This window comes from Falco peregrinus, chromosome 3, assembly GCF_023634155.1.
Source record: "Falco peregrinus isolate bFalPer1 chromosome 3, bFalPer1.pri, whole genome shotgun sequence".
Classification (NCBI taxonomy): Eukaryota; Metazoa; Chordata; class Aves; order Falconiformes; family Falconidae; genus Falco; species Falco peregrinus.
The window spans coordinates 84,757,808-84,777,432 of NC_073723.1; the positions used below are offsets into that span (position 1 = coordinate 84,757,808).

Here is a 19,625-nt window from a genome sequence, read left to right on the forward strand (position 1 = left end):
ACAACAGCAACAAAAAAAAACACCCAAGTCCCAAAAGCAAACACAGCAAGGGTGGTTAAACACTGAAACAGGCTGCCCAGGTAGGTTGTAGAATCTCCATTCTTCAAGATTTTGAAAGTCAACTTACATCTGATCTAACAACAGAGCTAGACCTGCTTGGAGTAGACCTCCAGAGGTTTCTTAATCTAGTTTTTCCATGGCCCTAGAACTGATGAGCTCTGGAAATTTTTCCAAGTCTTATGGTAATCTGCATTATGGATTAGAGATCAGAGGCTATCAAACTCTCTTGACGATCATCAAGGTTACATGAAGACACATCTGACTTGATGTAAGCGCTAATATTTTATCAGCTGGAACCTGTGTTTCTCTAGCTTACTCCCTCACCTGATCTGAGGGTTTTAGCAAACCCATGCTTCTTTACGTGAGATTAGCATGGCATCTGGGCTATTATGCATATGGGTTATTTACAAGGTAAAGAACTAGTCTGGTTGATTACAATGTTTAAAAATAAATTATTCTGTCTTTTTCGTGTAAGATTACTTGAAAGAAGTCCCTTTCATGCCTTTAACAATTTTAATAGAAATCAGACCCTATTTTTTTTTTTCTATTTTTAGGACCCTGATACAAATGAGGTCACAATTGCATTCAGTTGCATGTTTCAGCTCTCCAGGCACAATGCCCTGTTCCTCTGTGAGTTACAGACAAGCCTTGCTCTCTGAAGGCACACTGCCCAATTGCCTGGACTTCTGTTCCTAGGGAAATTGTATTATTTCTTCTCCAGCACAATCACCAAAGTTATTTAAATTATCTCCATTTTTCTGTTACAAATTGCCTGGTCCTTTTTTATCCCATTTTTTCTTCTCGCTGTTTTGTATTCAGCTTTAGTCTTTTAGCTCATTCCTTTCTTTTTTTTCTTCTCACTAGTTTTTGCATCCCTTGCCAACACGCCTAATGGTTTATCACCCACCATGATCACTGTGCTATTCCTCCCATGCAAACTATTTCAGTCCCCTAAGTAATAAAGCGTAAGTAAAAGCCTTGGAGTGTTAAGACAGGATCCGAATTACTAAGAGTCTTCTAAATCTCATACTTCTGTTTCTCCATCTTCTGCAGAAGGAATTTAAGATAAATTGATTTCCTAACTCGCTCGCTTTGACTTGCTTTAAGGATTACTGTTGTTAATTGTAAACCTCAATGTAGGAGCAAACCAAAACCTCAGAGATGGTGGATCTTCTCGAAGGAGAGTGAGAAAAACAGAGCGGGAGTTTAGTAACAGACCCTGACTCTTCAGTGTTACACTGGACCAAGCTTCTAATTCTCATTTTGTCCATGCAGAAAGATTTCTTTCAGTTGTCCCAGCGCAAAGATTTACTACATCTAAGTGGAAAGGAAAAGGGTAATTCCATTTACATTAGCAGTTTTTGGAGGCTGACTTTGCATGTTTGGCAAATCTAATATAACAGACAGAACTGTGCCTTTTACCTTGATTTTCCAATATATATCTGTAGGGTAGTTTTGTTCTGAGAACAGCAATACAGTCCTTTTGCAGCTGGAAAATGCTTTATTACTATGTAAAAAAAATTTGCATGGTTTAAACACGTGAAAAGCCAAGAAAGTGAGACAAAATGGTTTCAAAAAGTGAAACTTCTAAAAATATTGTAGACATCAAAGCACTAAGAAAACATTTTTCTCATTCTGACAACACACTCGGTTTCCAGTCTCCCTTTCTCCTCTGATCTGATCTGTGGTCTGATGGGCATTATGCCAAGATGCTACCAATAGCTACAGAAGTGTCAGAATACACACCAACATATGTGCATACCAGTAACACACAACACTTTTTGTGCAGTCTATCTACATGCTTAGATATCTAAAGTCTTCTCCAGCATTTTATTCACAGGGTTCTCCAGTTCCCTATTTATACATCTTTAAACTAGTTCTCCCTTACAGAGTTTTCAAGATGCACATCATCCTAGGCATTGCGTAAAGATGGAGAGCCAGCATTATAAATCATTGCCTTAACACTAATTCAGAATGGTCTAATGGATTAGACATCTCCTTCCTTCTTCTTCTGCTTCCATTGGAGAAATTAACTCTGGTGAACAATTTTCTCTTTTGATTTTCCTTGCCTCGTAAGACAGACTGACTTCTCAATCCATACGTAGAATGTCAGTGCAGCACATCCAAGAATAGACTCCATAATTTACAATTATCCTTGAATCTCTGAATTAATTGGGATATTAGATCTGAATATTTCCATGAGCATCTATATAAAGAGCTAGTCATTAGCATGATAGTAAAGGATTCAAAAGTTATCTAACAAAACAAATTGGGCTTATTTTTCTTAGGGTAACCTACTGCATGCAAATCAATACCTATAGGATTTTGGGTCTTCTTGTCTTACAGCTAACAACACAGAAGCTTGATCTTTTGCATACTTGCAAGACTCAGTTTGCTATACTAACTGAATGTGGATGCCCTTTCAAATAAATAGAGGATTACAACAATACTGTAAGGAACAAACATAGAGATGTTTCTGAACAAAAAAAGGGTAGCAGACACTACATGATTAGTCAAATAATTCACTTATTTGCAGTAATATTGTTACAGAAAAAAAACAAAGAACAAAAAACAAAAGCCAAGTTTTCAAACGGCTAAAAAAATTTGAACTCAGGAACTGCAAACCCTCGAGATTAGCACATTTTCTCTCACAGATGATTCTGTGGCAGTAGCAGTTAACTTTAATAGACCAAACTGTGCTTTTGAATCTTTACTCTTTTATTACACCTTTTATTACAAAGAAGACAACTAGTAAAATAATTAAGCAATTCATTCCTTTTCTGGCTACCCTGCAGAAATACCAGATTAATGAAATTCCCAACAGATTCTTATTGTTCCTTATGAAAGAGAAAAGCAATTAGTAATGAAAATGTTATTTTTAAGAAGTATCATTATGATCTTACTATCCTAATTTCTAGCTCATCTTTTGAACAAAGTAAAAAGGTTTTCATAATGAAATTACAGTCTAAAAATTACCTGTTTGAAAACAAATAGGTGAGGAACATGCAGTTCAGGATAACATTTTTAGTACAGTCAAAGATAGGGAAACAGCTTAGAACTAATTCAAATTAACAATCTCATTGAATAAAAAGAACTTGCATGGGTTGACACAGTATGGAGTCGGCAGTACTGGCTGTCCATCAGGACCAAGACATATTTTGAAAGAAGGGTACAAAATGCTATAGTTTTGGGAGTCTTCAATTACCCCTGTAGTTTGTACAGTCAAAAAACGTGACCAGGAAAACATGGCACAGACTGAATTTTGGACACTATCATAGGCAGCTGCTTCAGATGCCCACAAGAAAAGATGCAATTCTTGACTTGGTCTCAGGTAATGCACAAAAGCTGGTTTGACATCTTGCAGCTGAGAAGCCACTCTGATTATTCTGTGCTCAGATCCAACATCCTTATAGAAGTCAGAAAACCTGCCAGTTATAAACTACATAAAAAGAGAAAATATGTAATAAAAAATCAAAAAGTTTGTTTCAAGCTAAGTGTCAACTCCTCCTAGGCAGTATGGAAACTACTTGATGCCCCATATTGGAAGCACAGAGCCAATGCAGTGTATCAAGCAAAGCCTAAGACATATCAAAAAGAAGTTAGCACAGTTGAGCAGGAGGGCAAAGGAAGTCATTGGAAACAAAAATGTTCTTTCTGAAAGCTGAAATCATCTTCAAATGAAGAAATTCAAAGACCATAAATGCTGACAGGTTAAATATAAAAACACAAGACAGCACAATATGGTTCTATAGGGACGAACAGTCGAAGTTTCCAAAGCAAACAAAAAAAATCTTTCTTCAAATGCATCAGGAGCAAGAAGCTGCCTGGAGAGTCTACAGAGCCCCTGGGTGATCAGGATATAAAAAGGCTCATTGAAGAGAAACTAAATGAATCCTTTAGAACAGTTTTTTACTATTTCATGGGAAAATCCCATGCTAAGAACTCACTGAGCTAGTCTTATCACAGAATCTGCCTGAAATTGAAGTGACTGTAGAACAGGTCATGAAACAAACTGACAGAATAAACAGTAACAAATTGGAAGATCATACAGTATTCACTCAAGAGTTCTGCAGGGACTAAAAAATACATAGCTTAAAACAGATGTAATACCCGAGAACCGAAAGAAATTGAATGCAATGTCAGTTCCCAAGGAGATCTGTAAGACTACAGAGCAGGAAGCCAGACAGTCGTATCAGGCAAATTAGTTGAGCCTACAACATGAATGCAATTAGTGTACACCAACATAAACATAAACTACTTATCCAGAAGGTTTCTGTATGGATAAGTACTTTCTTAAATAGGAGGTCAAGACTAGAAATAAGTGGTAAATTCTTACAGCTGAAGGTGTCCACCAGTGACTTGTCTTGTGTTCCACAGAGTTCAATACATAAACAAACTACTAGAAACAAGGAGTGAACAACAGCGTGCCCACATCTGGCAACAACACAAAATCATGCAGAACAGTAACGCTGAAGGGCAACAACAGAGAATTTCAGAAGGGTGTTTTCACAGCCTGAAAAAGCATACAAAGTGGGAGACGAAATTCCATGCAGATAAACAGAATGTGACCCTCATGGAGCCAAATCGATCCTAACTTCACATGCCCTTCAACAGCCTGCCAGTGCTTCCACTGAGTTGCATACTTTTTCCCAGAAACATAAGGGTGACTGGTCTGTAGTTTCATGGATCTACCTTTCTGCCCTTTTTGTAGATGTCTGTATATTGCTCTCTTCCAGATATATGGGATTGCCCCTTACTTCCATGACCCTTCAAAGATGTTAAGTATTAGTTTTTTAATGATACCAGACAACTCTCAGCACCTTCAGCCACATCCTATCAGGTCACACAGGAGTTGTACTTGTCCAATTTGTACAGATGGTCCCTCACTTGATCCTCTTCTATCAGTAGTTTGCCATTTGTTTCATCATCGCTGCTTGACATACAAGTTTTGGGGCCCAACGTTACCTGGAAGACAGGCTGAGTGCCTCAGTCTTTCCTGTCCCATTTTTTTGAAGATGCTGGCCCTATTCAGCAATGGGCTAACATCTTTCTTGTACTTGTGCTTCCTGCTAACATACCTGCAGAAACTTTTATGTTATTCCTGCTATCTCTTGCTAGTTAGAGCTCCAGCTGAACTTTCGCCTAATTGCATCTCTGCACACTGAAGCAGTATTTCTATATTCCTCTTTGGGAGTTTACACCCGTCTGCAATGCTCTAGTGCACCTCATCTCATTTGAGCTCTCTTAGTAGCTCAGTGTTTTTCCAAATTATTTGTTTTTATGTCTTTCCAATGACACCGTAACTGTGACTGCACAAAAAACTTCACTATTTCTGTTTTCTTCCCCAGAGCGCAAGGGCTGGTGCACAGGCATTTGAGATGATGAGCCACTGCTCCTTGTCTCTCAGGGGAGGGTGGTAGCTGGTAGCCTCACCTACAGCTCTGCTCCACACATGCTTTCACCTTGCCCCCTCCAGCCTTAATTGCCTTCACCCTGATAAAACCTCATTTAAAGTCCAATTCGCCAGTCTATTGGTAAAGGCTTCCTTGTACTTCTTTAAAAAGTGGATCCCTTAACTCTGAAGATCACAGTCCCTTGATCATGCAGAAGGACTGTCAGTGACACCAGCTACACAGCCAGGTGTTGACCTAGACAATGTGCCTGTTTCTGTCTGCACCCTTCCCTGGCAATACTAAGGAGAAAACAACCTTAGCTCCTTTTTCCTTAACTTTAACCCCAAAGACTCTGCAGTCCTGGTTAATTTTTTCCCAATCACACTTTGCAGTATCATTGGTGTCCACATGGAAGAGTAGCAAGTCCTTGGAACCGATGAGTCTTGGCTGTGTACCTATGAAGGATTTCAGCTGTATTTTGACTTCAGGCAAGCAGCAAACTTTACATGACTGTGTCAGGTCAGCAGATGCATACCCTCAGTTTGCCACCAAAGAAGTCTCTGCTGTTAACCCTCAGTACTTTTTTTTCCCCTGACAGTTGAGACCTCTTGATCTGTTGGCCTGGTTGTTTCTTCCCAGGTAATGTGTTGATTCTTCCAGTCTGTTCCCAGGAGCCCATAACTGTTCTTCAGCTGAATGTTTCCAGATGAGGGAAGAGCTGCTGTCTTACTGCCACAGTCACAAGCTTCCAGGGTGCCTTGTTCTGTGCACTGCTATTCCTTCCCTGTTTAAGCTTGCCTCTGGGCTTCCCTTGTCCGTACACCAAGGCCTTGGCCCTCGCCCCTGCAGCACTGCCGCTTGACATCCTATTAGTTTCCTGCTCACTCCACCTGCTGCAGCACAACCTGCGGAGCTCTGCCTGCAGGTCCTATGCCTGCCAGCTTTGGCAGTCCCCATCCTGCCCACCCCAGCCAGGAGTACCAGGCCCTCCCCACTGTCCCTCAACCAAATGGCCACATCCCCCCACAGGAGCTCTGGCTGGTCAATGTTTCTGCATCCCAGGAACAGCCTTATGTGCTGCCACAGGAGTGTCGTGTCACTACCATTTGATCACCAGCTTTTTTACCAAGACACGAACACCAACAGTCTTATGCCACTGAACAAATTCGCGGTGCGCTAGCATCTTGAAAATCGTGTGAAGTCCAGCTCTTCCCATGTCTGAAATGATGTAGCAGAAGTGGAGAGAGAGAAAAAAGGGCTATGAAGATAATTACAGGTATGAAATGGATTCTGTAGAAGGAACAATGAAATCAGGAATCTTCAGTTTGGAAAGGAGAGAGCTTAAGGAGGACACTGCAGAGATCTACAAAATCCCGCATGGCATATTCGCTGGCTCTTCCAATACAAGAAGTCAGAACATATCAAATGAAGCAAATAAGAGCCAGACTTGAAAACAGATGAAAAAAGATGGCTCTTTATGTAACAGGCATGCTTCTGATGGTTACTAATCACTTAACTTCAATGGGTTACGGAAATCTGAAAACAGGTGGCTTTTGAGTATTAGGAGACAGTATCATTTACGCTTGTCCTGTTCTTACTCTTCCTTCAGCATATACTTATAGTCACTGGTGAAGGCAAGTTGTCCAACTTCCAAGTTCTCTTTAATGAAACATACATTTATGGCCACAAACCAGAAAAACAGAAACCAGAAAACACAATTAATCAGTTTGTTGGTGGGGTTTTTTTGTTTGTGTGGGTTTTTTTTTTGTGGGGTTTTTTTGGTGGTTTTTTTTTTATTATTATTATTATTTAAAACCAGATTTTCATCCATAAAACATCCAGTTTGGGAATCTGGGCTATTCTTCCAATAAAACACAAAACAGTCTTGCTATTGAATCCTCAAACAAACAAACAAAAGGACTCCTTGATTTCCACTACTCATTCTAAGTAAAACAGTGAATGGAACAAAAGAATTAAACGTACTGGACTAGATACGTGGTTATGGCTCTGGGAGATCAAACACATAATCAACACTTGTTGCACTCCAAAATTACAAAGCCTCACTAAAATAATCATGTTGCTTCCGCAATTACAGGACCGATTTCAGTTCAAAGACTAGTCGTCACTAAAATGCTGTTCAGGAAACTGTCAATAAATTAAAATGGACAGAAGCATCTCTACAGGGATGTTCCTTACAGGAGAGATAGTGGAGTTACTGCTGTGATACAATTACACAATAAAAGCACCATAGGATTCATTGTTACTGTCATTGAATCAGGGGAATGACAAAAAGAGAAAGGGAGGGAGGGAGTGAAAATAATAAATTAATCAACTTGTTCTGTAACTGTAATCAGGATATCTCATTGACATTACTGTGGAAGTCATCTGAAATTCAAGCCTTTACTACAGCAAAACACTGCGGCCAAAATTGTATCTATCCCCATGTGATAAATACAGGAACCTTCTATTACTGTTAATAACTCTAACGATTTTGTCCAAGATGTGCATTTGTACGTGCCTGGTCACTAAAGTCCCCAACCCCCAGTGCAGAACAAGCAGGTAGGAGTTGCAACTCCTTTTTCAGAACAGATCAGTTCATGATATCACAGTATTGAAAAGGAAACGCAAAGTAAATAAAAACCAGCCAGCACATACTGAATTTTAAATTTAGTCCTTTAAGCAAATTTAATGGCAGAAATAGGGTTCAAATTGATTTCCAACCATGGCTTCTGAGCTGTGATTTAAAGCCATATCTGTTCTTCCCCCTGCCCCCCATCTTAAATCAGACATCTCTCCCCACAGTGGGAACTTGGACTGGCTAAAACGCAGGCTCTCTCCTCCCCACACCTGGCAGCCACTGAATGCCACACACATTCCCCCTTCTTCAAATGCAGGCACTGTTTCCATAGCAGCGCCAGCCAACCCACTCCAAAATGGTCAGGGAGGGAGGGAGGCAAGAAGAACCACTGCCCCAGAAAAGCTCCCTCTCACCTCCCTGGACAAGGCACTGTGAGGCATCAGGAGCAGAAGCGAGCTGACTACACGGCCTGTGAGGGATGGAAGGACCAGGCAGCACCATGCAGCACAGAAACCTCCTTTGTGTCTGGTGAGAGCTGCTGTGATCCACACTGGCTGGAGTGCCCAGTTGTGCAGGTAAGCAGAAAGGTGCAGGTCTGTGATGGCCAGCAAGTGCTTGGCTCTCCCCTCCTCCCAGGGTCTCAGAGCACATTGCCTGCGATTCTCTGTCAGATGCATTTCTGGCTGCTCCCTGGTAAAGGAGATGTGGAGATGTACACCTGCCATGAATTGAAACAGCACGAGGGGACCTCATTTTTACTTCACAAATCACCAACACCAAACCTGTGGGTACCAAAGTCTTAACTGGATTTTTTAGCATCTCAGGACCACGTGTGTGTTGGGATTATTTTGTTACAGCTGTACGATTCCCACAGCTCAATGTCTCAGACACAGAAAGGAGATGAAATGTGACACTCCTGAGTGATTGTGGCTAGATGAAACAATGAGAGTTTGGAATTGCAATCCATGCTTGCACACCACACCAAAGACATGAAATTACTCGGCCACTTCCAACCCCCAACCTGCTCACAAACTGCAATGCGATCTACCAGCACCACACATAGGCTCGAACCATGCATGGCATGCGTCTGTACAGGATCACGGATGGGCTGAAGTTGGAAGGGACCTCTGGAGCTCATCTGGTCTAAACCCCTCGTTCAAGCAGGGCCACCTACAGCTGGTTGTCCAGGACCATGTCCAGACAGCTTCTGAATATCTCCATGGATGGAGGTGTCACAACCCCTTTGGGTAACCTGTGCCAGTGCTTGGTCACCCTCACAGTGAAAAAGCATTTCCTGATATTCAAGGGGAACCTCCTGTGTTTCAGTTTGTGCCCACTACTTCTGGTCCTGTCACTGGGCACCACGGAAAAGAGCCTGGCCCCCTCTTCTCTTCAAGTGTTTAGATAGGTTAATAAGATCACCTCGAGCCATCTCTTCTCCAGGCTGAACAGTCCCAGCTCTCTCAGCCTCTCTAGTCCCTTCATCAGCTTCGTGGCCCTTCACTGGGCACCCTCCAATGCATCCATATCTATATGGAACTGAGATGCCCTGAATTGGACCCAGGTGTGCTCCAGATGTTCCAGGTGTGGAATCACCAGTACTGACCAGAAGGGAAGGATCACCTCCCCTGACCTGCTGGTAACACTCCTCCCAAGGCAGCCCAGGATACCGGTGGCCGCCTTTGCCACAAGGGCATGTTTCTGGCTCCTGTTCAATTTGGCATCCACTAGGACCCCCAGGTTCTTTTCTGCAAAGCTGCTTGCCACCTGGGCGGCCCCCAGCATGTTCTGGTGCATGGGATTAGGGGGCATACCCCTGTCTGCAACTAGCATTACCAAGGTTATTGAGGCAAACACGTCATCCCTGAAGCATAAAAATTTTACTAGACAGTTGCCATGCACACAGTATTAGGTAACTTCCCGAGCCATTAGAATTACTCTCCCCCTTAGAATACCACTGCAGTGAAAGTGAGAATTTCTCAAGTGTTCTGACCAGTGTGAAAGGTATAATTTACTCCTTGCGTGCCTGAAGACTAGGAATGTCCATTTATATGAAAAGTTATATGGGAGAATATAATTTTCTGAATTGATCATGGATGCTTCATCTTGTTGAATCTTGCAAGATTCATTGCTGTCGGTTCACAGACACTCTCCAATTTCAGTAACAGCCTGTCCCATGCAAAACACTAACTCTCCCTACTCTGTTTGAGAAGCTACATTAGATATAGCCCCGAGAAGCCTCTTTGCTGAGTAAGCCTGGCTCTTTTGATTCAAACCTTTCGAGGAGAGTCTCAGCAGACTGGAATACACAAGTAACAGCAACAATTGCAATGCTAAAGAAAGTCTACTTAATTTTCTGGGCCTGTTTTGTTGTCTATTCCTTGTGTGGTTTAGATTATCCAACCACTTGACAAGCAAAATGTGACATCAAACTGATTACTTAGCAAGTGCTGGAAACTTCAAATTTCCTCTTTGGCTTAAAAAACAAGAGAACATATTTAGTGTAGGAAAGTCAGATTTTTAAGCCAAATTTCACCTAAAGTTAAGTTTTCTTATTTTTGTCTTACATTCCCAATCCTACAGCTTGATTTCTATTGGGTAAGGACCGGGTTTTGATATTACATGCCTGGCAAAGTGTGTATCATTTCCAAAAGCAGTCACTGGAATTAGAATGAAAGAAATGATTTAATGAGATGCACCAACTGTAGTCACTCTATTTCATTTCCTCCAACAAGTGACTGCATTGACCAAGAGAGACGTTTCTCTGGCTCATGTCCATGGCAGAGCAAAGTCAGAAAAAGAAAGACAGAGAGAAAGAAATACAGCATTCCCTCCTTTGAATACATTCGTTAAAAGTGGGCAGAGACCTTTCAATAATTTTTGGGATTTCTTTGACAGCATCATTGGAATTTGAAGTGTCTCTAACCACTTTTGACATTATTTTTTTGGAAAAGATAACCTCTCCACAACAGTGCAATACCACTTAATGTGGATTTTTAAAATCTAACCCTTATAAAACTTCAGATCCATTCCCTTTAAGCAGCTTTGTATCTCCACACTGCAAACAGTTTCTACCTTTTGTTCTTCCAGTTTGTGTTTGACACAGGAGAGAGGTAGGGAACCCTTTCAGACTCAGTACTACCACAAGCATAAGGCACTGTCTCTACAGCCGAGAGGCAGCCTGGAAAATTAAAACCAACCCTAATGCTGTTATGAAGTTTGGCAGCTTGATTATTGTCAGGACTGGACAGAGGGGAGCATAACCTCCTGGAGTTGTGCTGAAGCGGATACCAATTATTTTTTCTTCCCCAGGATTTTAATTGCCTTCCCTGAATTTAGAGAGCACATCTCCCAACCGAGTGAAACAGGCACTGTACCTGCTAGTCAGTTTACAGACAGTTTTATACACATCACTGCTACCTCGCTCATCTGTCTGTATCTTGGGAGGAGAGGATGACAAGTATCGCCGTAGCAACTGAGTAGACATGGCTCTGGATACAGGACTTAAGGCAAATAACTTGCAACTATGTTTTGCCTAAAAAAAGCCCAACCAAAAACAAAACCCCAAAACAGTTAGAATCTCTACTAAAATGGAGGCTACAATATTATTTAAAGTGAAACAAACCTGAGCCTGAGAAGCAATCATGTGAGAAATAACACTGAAAATAATGGTTAAAACAACAAGAACTACATGACCTAAATTATAATTTTAAACATATAGAAATGGGAAAGATTTGGATAACTCTGATACCATGACATTGTAACTACTGAAAATGTTAACTTTTTAATGACAACCACTATATGCAAATGATCTAATTACAAACGTCAACACACAATGCCTTGTTGAAAAACAGGGGGAATTGTTTTGAGCAGCTTAAGAAGAAGAAAAAATTGCACTTTGAAAATATTACTGTGTATATGGAATAATGAGGCCTTATAATAGATGCTGGATCTTATTTACTAAAATTTTGCAGTTTGATTCAGATGTTAATTTCATGCTGCATTAAATGAATAACAGATAAAACCCCAAAATTACAGTTTGATACATTTTTTAATTAATCTTGCAAAGCACTGAATCTAAATTTGCAAGCAGTGATGATTTAGAATTTTAAAGAGTTCTAGTAGTGGAAATGAAGAGAGAAGAGACTGGAACAGATAACAGACAGGGGATGCTCTATCCATATCTGCATACTGACAACAGTACCTTCTGACTACAGGACAGCTGGATTCACCACCAGTTTCTTTCATGCATATATGGACCTGAAGAACAACGACTCACAATTTAACAATCTGACTAAATATTTTTAATTATTGATGTATTTTAATATTCTATTGATCAAGTTTAGCCCACGTTCCATTTCAGAATTGACTGTACTCCAGGGACACACAGTAGAAAACCAAATGCAAAAATCATTCAGTTCAATAAATCTAGAGACATTTTGTATTTTTTTTAAGGGTGAAGTTTGAAAAGTGTGTAATGTATCTTCTTTCTGTCTGGGAAGGTCTGAAGTCTCACTGTGGTTTTGACATGTAGCAGGTTATTCTTGCAAAGCAATTCATCCCGCTGTAGACAAACCTAACACTCAAATATGTTTTGAAAGAAAGATTTTTATTTTTTTTAAAAAAAAGTAATTCTGCAGCTAAGACACTGCAAAACATGGCTGCTATAACAGGTGAACCATTTTGTAGGATTAGCAGCCTACAATAAAATCCTTCTCTGTAACAAACCACAACGTGAAAGTAGATAAACTCCATTAGAGTGAATTTAAGTACATGTAACCATGTAGACAGAATAAGCCAAACATCTGCCCATGTTTTTTTTCTGTACTTTGTTGATGTTGCTGTCATCTGGACACATTACCCACATGTCCCCTGAAACCATGCATTGCAATTTCCATCAGCTGGTATTACACCTGCTGAAGAGGGCAGAACCGATCGATTACAGCTTCTCCTGCTGTTGAGCTCAGCCAACAAGCTGTTCATGAATCCTGCAGATGTTTTGGTAAACCGGGCCAAACTGATTTTTTAAAAAAAAAAAAAAATCAGTTTCCTACCCAATTAAAAAAAAAATAAATAAAAGCTACTGGTTTTCCAGTTACACTGTGCCTTACTGATGTATGTTTCAAAACTTCAACTGAGATGAGCATGAGGTAAATGACAAAAATCATAATGAATAATAATTCCGTAATATATATAGAAAATATATTATGTCATGACAGAAAGGTGTCCTGAAGCAAAAAGGACAGTGCTAGCAAACAATAATGATGGGGCTCCCATCCGCAGGAACGTTTTCAATCCCTTCACAATGTACAGATTTTATTTTTCCAAATTTCTTTCCAAGGTATATTGTTTTTTAGATGACATAGCATGTTTTTGGTTTGTTTGATTGGTTTGGGTTTTTTTGCTAAACCTACGCTGTCATTCAAAAAAAAAATTAATCAGAAAAAGCAAAGTCCCAGGTCTGACTGTCTCAAATCTGCATTTAATTTCTCCTACCAGATAACCAAATGACTAATTATTCTTTTAAGGCATTCCATGAATATTAAAAATACAAGTTTAAGGGAAGGAAAGAGAGAAACTTGCATAAGTAGGTTGTGTTTAGAGCTTGGAGAACCTGCTTACATCCAAATAGGATTTCCACTGATTTTATGAGCAGCATTTCTGTTTTTCAAGAGCCAGCATTAATTAAAACTTAGGTTCAGTTTGTTTCCCATCATAGAAATGTAAATACAGGGCCAGGAGGCCCTGGCAGGACAAAAGGTTTAACCATAAAGACTTTTAGGGTTTGTCCAAATGGATATCCAGAGTCTGTTTGGAGATCACAGCCTATCAGGCAGTTTCTTTGCATGCTCTATCTTGCAGCCATGCCACAGCCACCCCTATGGTACAACCTATTAACAGAAGTTAATTCTAGAAACCAACATTTGGACACCTTGCCTTTACATCAAGCTCCTTTCCATTTTGAGGCAGTATAACACTGATGCCAAAGAACTAAAAGTAAGAACAGGAAACAGGGAAGATCATTGCTGCCAACCATTCTGAGCTGAAGCCGTACAGTAGCCTCATGATTTCTGAGCACACTACAGAAAGAAGCAGGGTAAAGGCATACTGACATTCAAATAATGTCATAGGAGATTTTAAGGACTCAAAACATCAATTGGTAACAGCCCACTAGTAGTGGAATTCAATAATATCTGAAATACGAAAAAACAAATCATGTTTTGTGTGAAAAAAGCTCAGAAATCAGAAATATACAAAACCCACTTTAATTTGCATGCATATATAGACAAATAAAGCCTCAGTCATTTAGGTGAATGCAGGTACTATTTGTGTATGTGCTTCTGTTCAGGAGCAAGTGAGTCCACTTATCTCAAATATTGCATTTACCACAGCTACATGTGCAATTTCTAAGCACTTCAATAACTAAAAAAAGAACATCGAATTTAGGTAGAAAACTTCTGCTTTTAGATGAGCTCAAGCAATTCCTAATGAAAAACATTCCATATGGTGCGATACGTAGTATCAGATAAAGAGAATGACACCCCTAAGTTGGAGCAGCCTTTGAGAACTTGGCAAGCCTTGTCCATAGCAGGACAGGATGGCAACACTGCAGAAGTTTAAGAGAAGAGAAAGCTGAGCAAAACTGCCTGAATCATTGCCACACTTGGTTACTCCCAATGCAACAAACTTTATTCCTGGGAAAAAAAACCCAAAAAACAAACAAACAAAAAAAAACCCCAACCCACCACACCAAAATGACAGCAAAATCAAAGAAACATTATGTTTCTGAAAGCTGCACAAGCCACAGAAGACAACTCTCAGACTCAGGAGACCCAATGGAAGTAAGGCCACCCTGCAGCCTACCAGAACAGCCACCCTCCCAACTGCCTGAGACTTGCTCAATGGTCTCATCAAGCATGGAAACAATTTAAATATGAGAGAACACTTCAACCACCTCAGCGTGATTTAAGACGGCTGCCCTAAGGATAGGTTTGTGCTTGTATGGTATAGTGGACACATATCCCTGACTCGACTTGCTGTCTTTTGTTATGGATTATGATAACGACTGACCATTTCCTTGTCAGTCCTGTATTTTTGAACCAAAACACGGGCTGCATATACCCAAATGCTTGAGAACAAATGCAAAAATCTGTACAGCATCCTCTTCAGCATGCCCTCCTGGTATCCTTAGAATGCTTTTACTGACCTGTAACTTACATATGCTACGCTGGAGGCAGCCACTCAGCACTCCAAGGGCTAGATCTAGCCTGCAAGGTAATCTCACCTGGCTTCCAGAAGTGCTGGCCGCTTAGCAGACTAACAAAACCTGTCAAGTTGCTTCTGCATTTGTCATTTCTAGAAAGGTGAAGAAGTGCAAACCCAAGTCAGGGAGGTCAAGATTTTTTTAGCTCAGATGCTGCACCGTACAAACTCGCTCACTAGTCTGGTACCTGAACATCCAGGTAGTAACAGAGATGGCCCCAAGTTGCACTATAAACCGACCATTCCTGTCCTCTGCTGTTGTGAGCACTTGCAAGTGATAGGTGGCTGCTTTGTAACTTACTTGTCTACATACTGTAACTACAGCTTATGGTCTAAAACATGTACAATTTGCTACTATTTAAAACAATAAGCATCTTATCTTATGAAGCACTACCGTTTCTGTCTTAATGCATGCATCTACAGGAAAATGGATGACAAAGGAGCCATAGCCGAAGTTATTCCAACTGTTTTTCCTCAAACATCACCAAGCACATTCACATGACTGAGATGCGTTGTGTCTTTCCAGACGGTATAAATATATATTTGTATACTTGGCAGACTTTTGGTGTTTCCAAAAGATTAGAACAGGTGACATTTTCTGCAAAGAGAGAAATTCACACATGTAACAGATGTGCTCTGAAGTAGCACTGTTGTGTTTGTACGCAAGTTATCATGTGTATAAACTGACGATTTAAAAAAAAAAAAAATCCTGCTATGACAGGCTAAAGACGACAGCCTAAAGATACAAGTTTCAGGAAAATGTTATCACAAGAGCTTATCCATGAAAGCAAATCCTGTAACTTTTAAGGAATGTTTTCCAGTAATCCTCCAAATAGTTCATTGTCATAGCCCAGAGGAAAAAGATTAACTTTTCCCCATTCTGTTGACCTACTTCATTTCAGTGGAACCTACTACTGAGATGTATCCAAAGACACTGGATAGGTGCTTTGGGTCTCATTAAACGTGTGATGGATCTGTAAGCCTTCCTGATTACATCTTTCCTTAAGACTGTCTACGCTCTGTTAAAATAAGAACAGCCTTCTCCTTTGGTTGGAAGTATCAGCATCTGAGCTAGATGTCCAAATGAAAAACGTGCCCCCAGCATCTTTTAAGAATTTGTGTGTCATTTTCACCTTCCCCTTCCCTCCCTCACTGAAGTTGTGACTTTGCTTTAGGATTCTAGCACAGAGCTACAGCTACAAAGCAAATGAAGTTCTGGCATACACAGTCAAATGAAAGGGATAGTTTGGCACCTCAGAACATATGAACACACGTCTAATTTACATCTAATTTAAATCCTCAGCATACCAAAGTTATTTAGAATATATGCCAGTCAGCTCCTACAACACTAGAAACAAATTATTTATTATGTGCTATGCAGGTTCATTATATTGATTTAAAACTAATTTTAAGACATACTTTAAATTATTATTAAACAGTGAAAATAACACAGATTGTCAAAGGTACTGTGAAAATAACAGTTTTTTAGGAATGTTGTGTAAAACATCACTCTTCAAAGACAGGCAACTTGTGCAATGAACACTGGGAGAGCACACAGATCCAGCATGTTCTAGATAAAGTTCCTATTTAAATGCAGAGCTAATGTTGATATTCTTTATGTAATTCTGCACTGTATGTATATATACATGGACTTTTAAACAATTGCAGAAGCTTACTTAAGAGGGACAGTAACACTTGAAAAATCTGTTTACAGGAACACTACAAAAAAGTAAATTTTATTGGTGGTAAATATTTGTTAGCAATAAAGTACATAGCATAGCTAGTGCAACTGCAAAATTATAGCTGAAAAGCTAACAGAGTAGTAGTTACTTCATCTACATAACAAAACTAGAGCACCAGTCTTTAAAAGGCCCTAAACCCATGGATTGTCAGCACAACAGTGAATACAGCTATCCGTACTGATGGGACATCGGAGGTATACCCTCATCTCCCCTAAAAAAGGACAAGAGAAATAGCTAAAGCCAAAGTCCTAAGACAAAAATGAATGAGAAATCTATATACTCTATTACGTTATTGCTGAAGAAAATTCCCAACCTCTGTAACTACAGCTTCAATACAGTTCATATTTTGGCAGTGAATACACAGTCTCTCTTACAGAAGCTCTATAATTTCCAATGAAAATTACACAGCACTGGTACACCGAAGCATATAGGCTTAAAGTGAACTGAGGCAGAAAAGAATTAAGAAGGAAGTAAGATTAATGCAAGGGTTACTCAATACTCATACGTAGTATTAATCTTGTATGAAAACAATTATATTAAAATAAAACTGCTCTAAATTATTTTCTGTATGTTTGTTCAATTAATAGTTTTGGGAAAGCAAGCTATTCATCTCATCCTAGCACCACTATATTATTTACTGGGAATTACTTTTTAGGCACCCGTGCCTGGTAAAAATTAAACCAAAAATATTTCGGTGTGTGAAGCTTTACGAATGTCAAGCACTTGCCCTTCCAGTCCAATATCTTATCTTATGACTGTTTAGAAGGGAACAAATATAACCAGGATGCTATACAATTATTTATGAAAGCTCAAGGGCTTTTGCAGTTTATATTTTTTTTCCCTCTTTTAATTACATCATTCTGAGTTAATAATTTAAAACACAATTCAAGCAGATAAAGCTAGTGACATTTCAGCTCCTCCATAGAATATGCCTGTATGTGGCTTGGTTTACTATGTCTGAAGTTACTTAAAGTAGTTGTGTAACTATTTCAGCAAAAGAACACCACCACCTATGAATTCTGGAAGCTCTGGTAAGTCTCTTCCACAACTACAAAATGTACCATAAAACAACCCAGCACATACCTCCTCTAAGTAAGCCAAGTTCCACTAAATTCAGTAGATTGTGGTATCTCATTTTAAACCATCTCATAACTTGTTCCAGCTTTTACTGAATATCATTGATTCAACTAGAAAAAGAAAAAAATTCTAAAATAATAGAGACAAATCACTAAAAATAATTCCTCTGACTCAGCAGCCACAAACTTTCCTCCCTAATGGCGCTGAATTTCCTATGAGAACTGAGGACCAGTTCTCTCCCCAGCTAATGGCTGGAGCTGGGCTGACAGTATTTTGAAGGACTCAGGAATAAGTCTTTACCCTTGTGACTGACTAACAGTTAGGGGGGGAAATTATTCAAAAAGAGTCATAGCCTAGGAATATAGGGCTGTACACACATAATGGCTTTGAATGTCAGGGTAAGACAGACAATGAAAAATAGCAGAGCCACTGCGCAGGGCGGGCTAGAGAAAAGGAGCACAGCCCAGGCACAAAGATGAGAACTTGTTCCACACAAAGCGGACGTTAAAGCCATTCCCATGCTTGACTCAGCCTGAAATTTGGCTATTAAATCTTTAGCACAACCAAAGCCATTTGGGAGAATCAGCTGTGGAGCCAAAAGAAATCTAATCCGAAATCAGGGCAAGGCGGATGCATAACACTGTAACCATGAAGAAAAGAAAAAGAAAAAAGACGACAAAAATATCAGTGTTTGTTGGTTGTTGTTTTTTGTTTGTTTAAAATCTCTGCTAGCAGATTTTTTATTTTAATTCTTTGTTTTTATTTATTTACAATCATCTCTAGTAGAAGAAAAAATTTCAAGGTTTTACAATTTAGAGGTTTCTAGCAACAGGCTGAATTTTCTATTGTTTAAAGGCCAGTTTGTGAGAACTAACAGTTTCAACAGCCTAAAAGGTAAAAGCATTAGAAGGTTCATGCTAAACTGGGCCCAGTAATAAAATACTGACCCTTCTGAAGATAAGCCATTAAAATAACAGGAAAAAAACCTGCAAGTGTTTATCACCTCTTCACTTTTAAGTTATCTACATTTTAGTCAACAGCACCCCTCTGATATTATCAATGATGGATTAATCTTAATCCTCTATGCATGAGAATTTATATCAGGTTTGTTTTGGCATGTCCCTTTCGCATGTTCAAAAAATCTGGCACTTAAGGGAAGTTGAAAGAGTTGGAAACACAGAAAAGAAAAGCCAGTACTGGACCAAGTCAGCTCACATAAAAAAATCAAAATAGAACTTTTACTGTAGAAATAAGTTTTAAAAATAAATTCACTCAAAAAAAGAAAAAAAAAAAAAAAAAAGGACTGAAAGGTCAAGCAGCAGAGGCTAACTCAACCATATTAGACTTCAGATTCACGACCAATCCCAATTGTGCGGTGGTTTCACAAAATAGAAATGAGCCACTGCACAACCAAGCCCATAATGAAGATGCTGGAACTTCCTGCTTAGTCTGCTAGGACATGCTGCAGGCTAGGCAAACAGTCTACCTTTTTCTCACCACAGCAGCCAACAT

At 39.6% G+C, this 19,625-nt stretch overlaps 1 protein-coding gene across 9 annotated transcripts in view; it reads right to left on the bottom strand.

The window, feature by feature from the left end:
- CTNND2 (catenin delta 2) overlaps nt 1–19,625 on the bottom strand; it is a 679,304-nt gene that overhangs the window by 427,528 nt on the left and 232,151 nt on the right. The gene's annotated exons all lie outside the window — the stretch shown is intronic.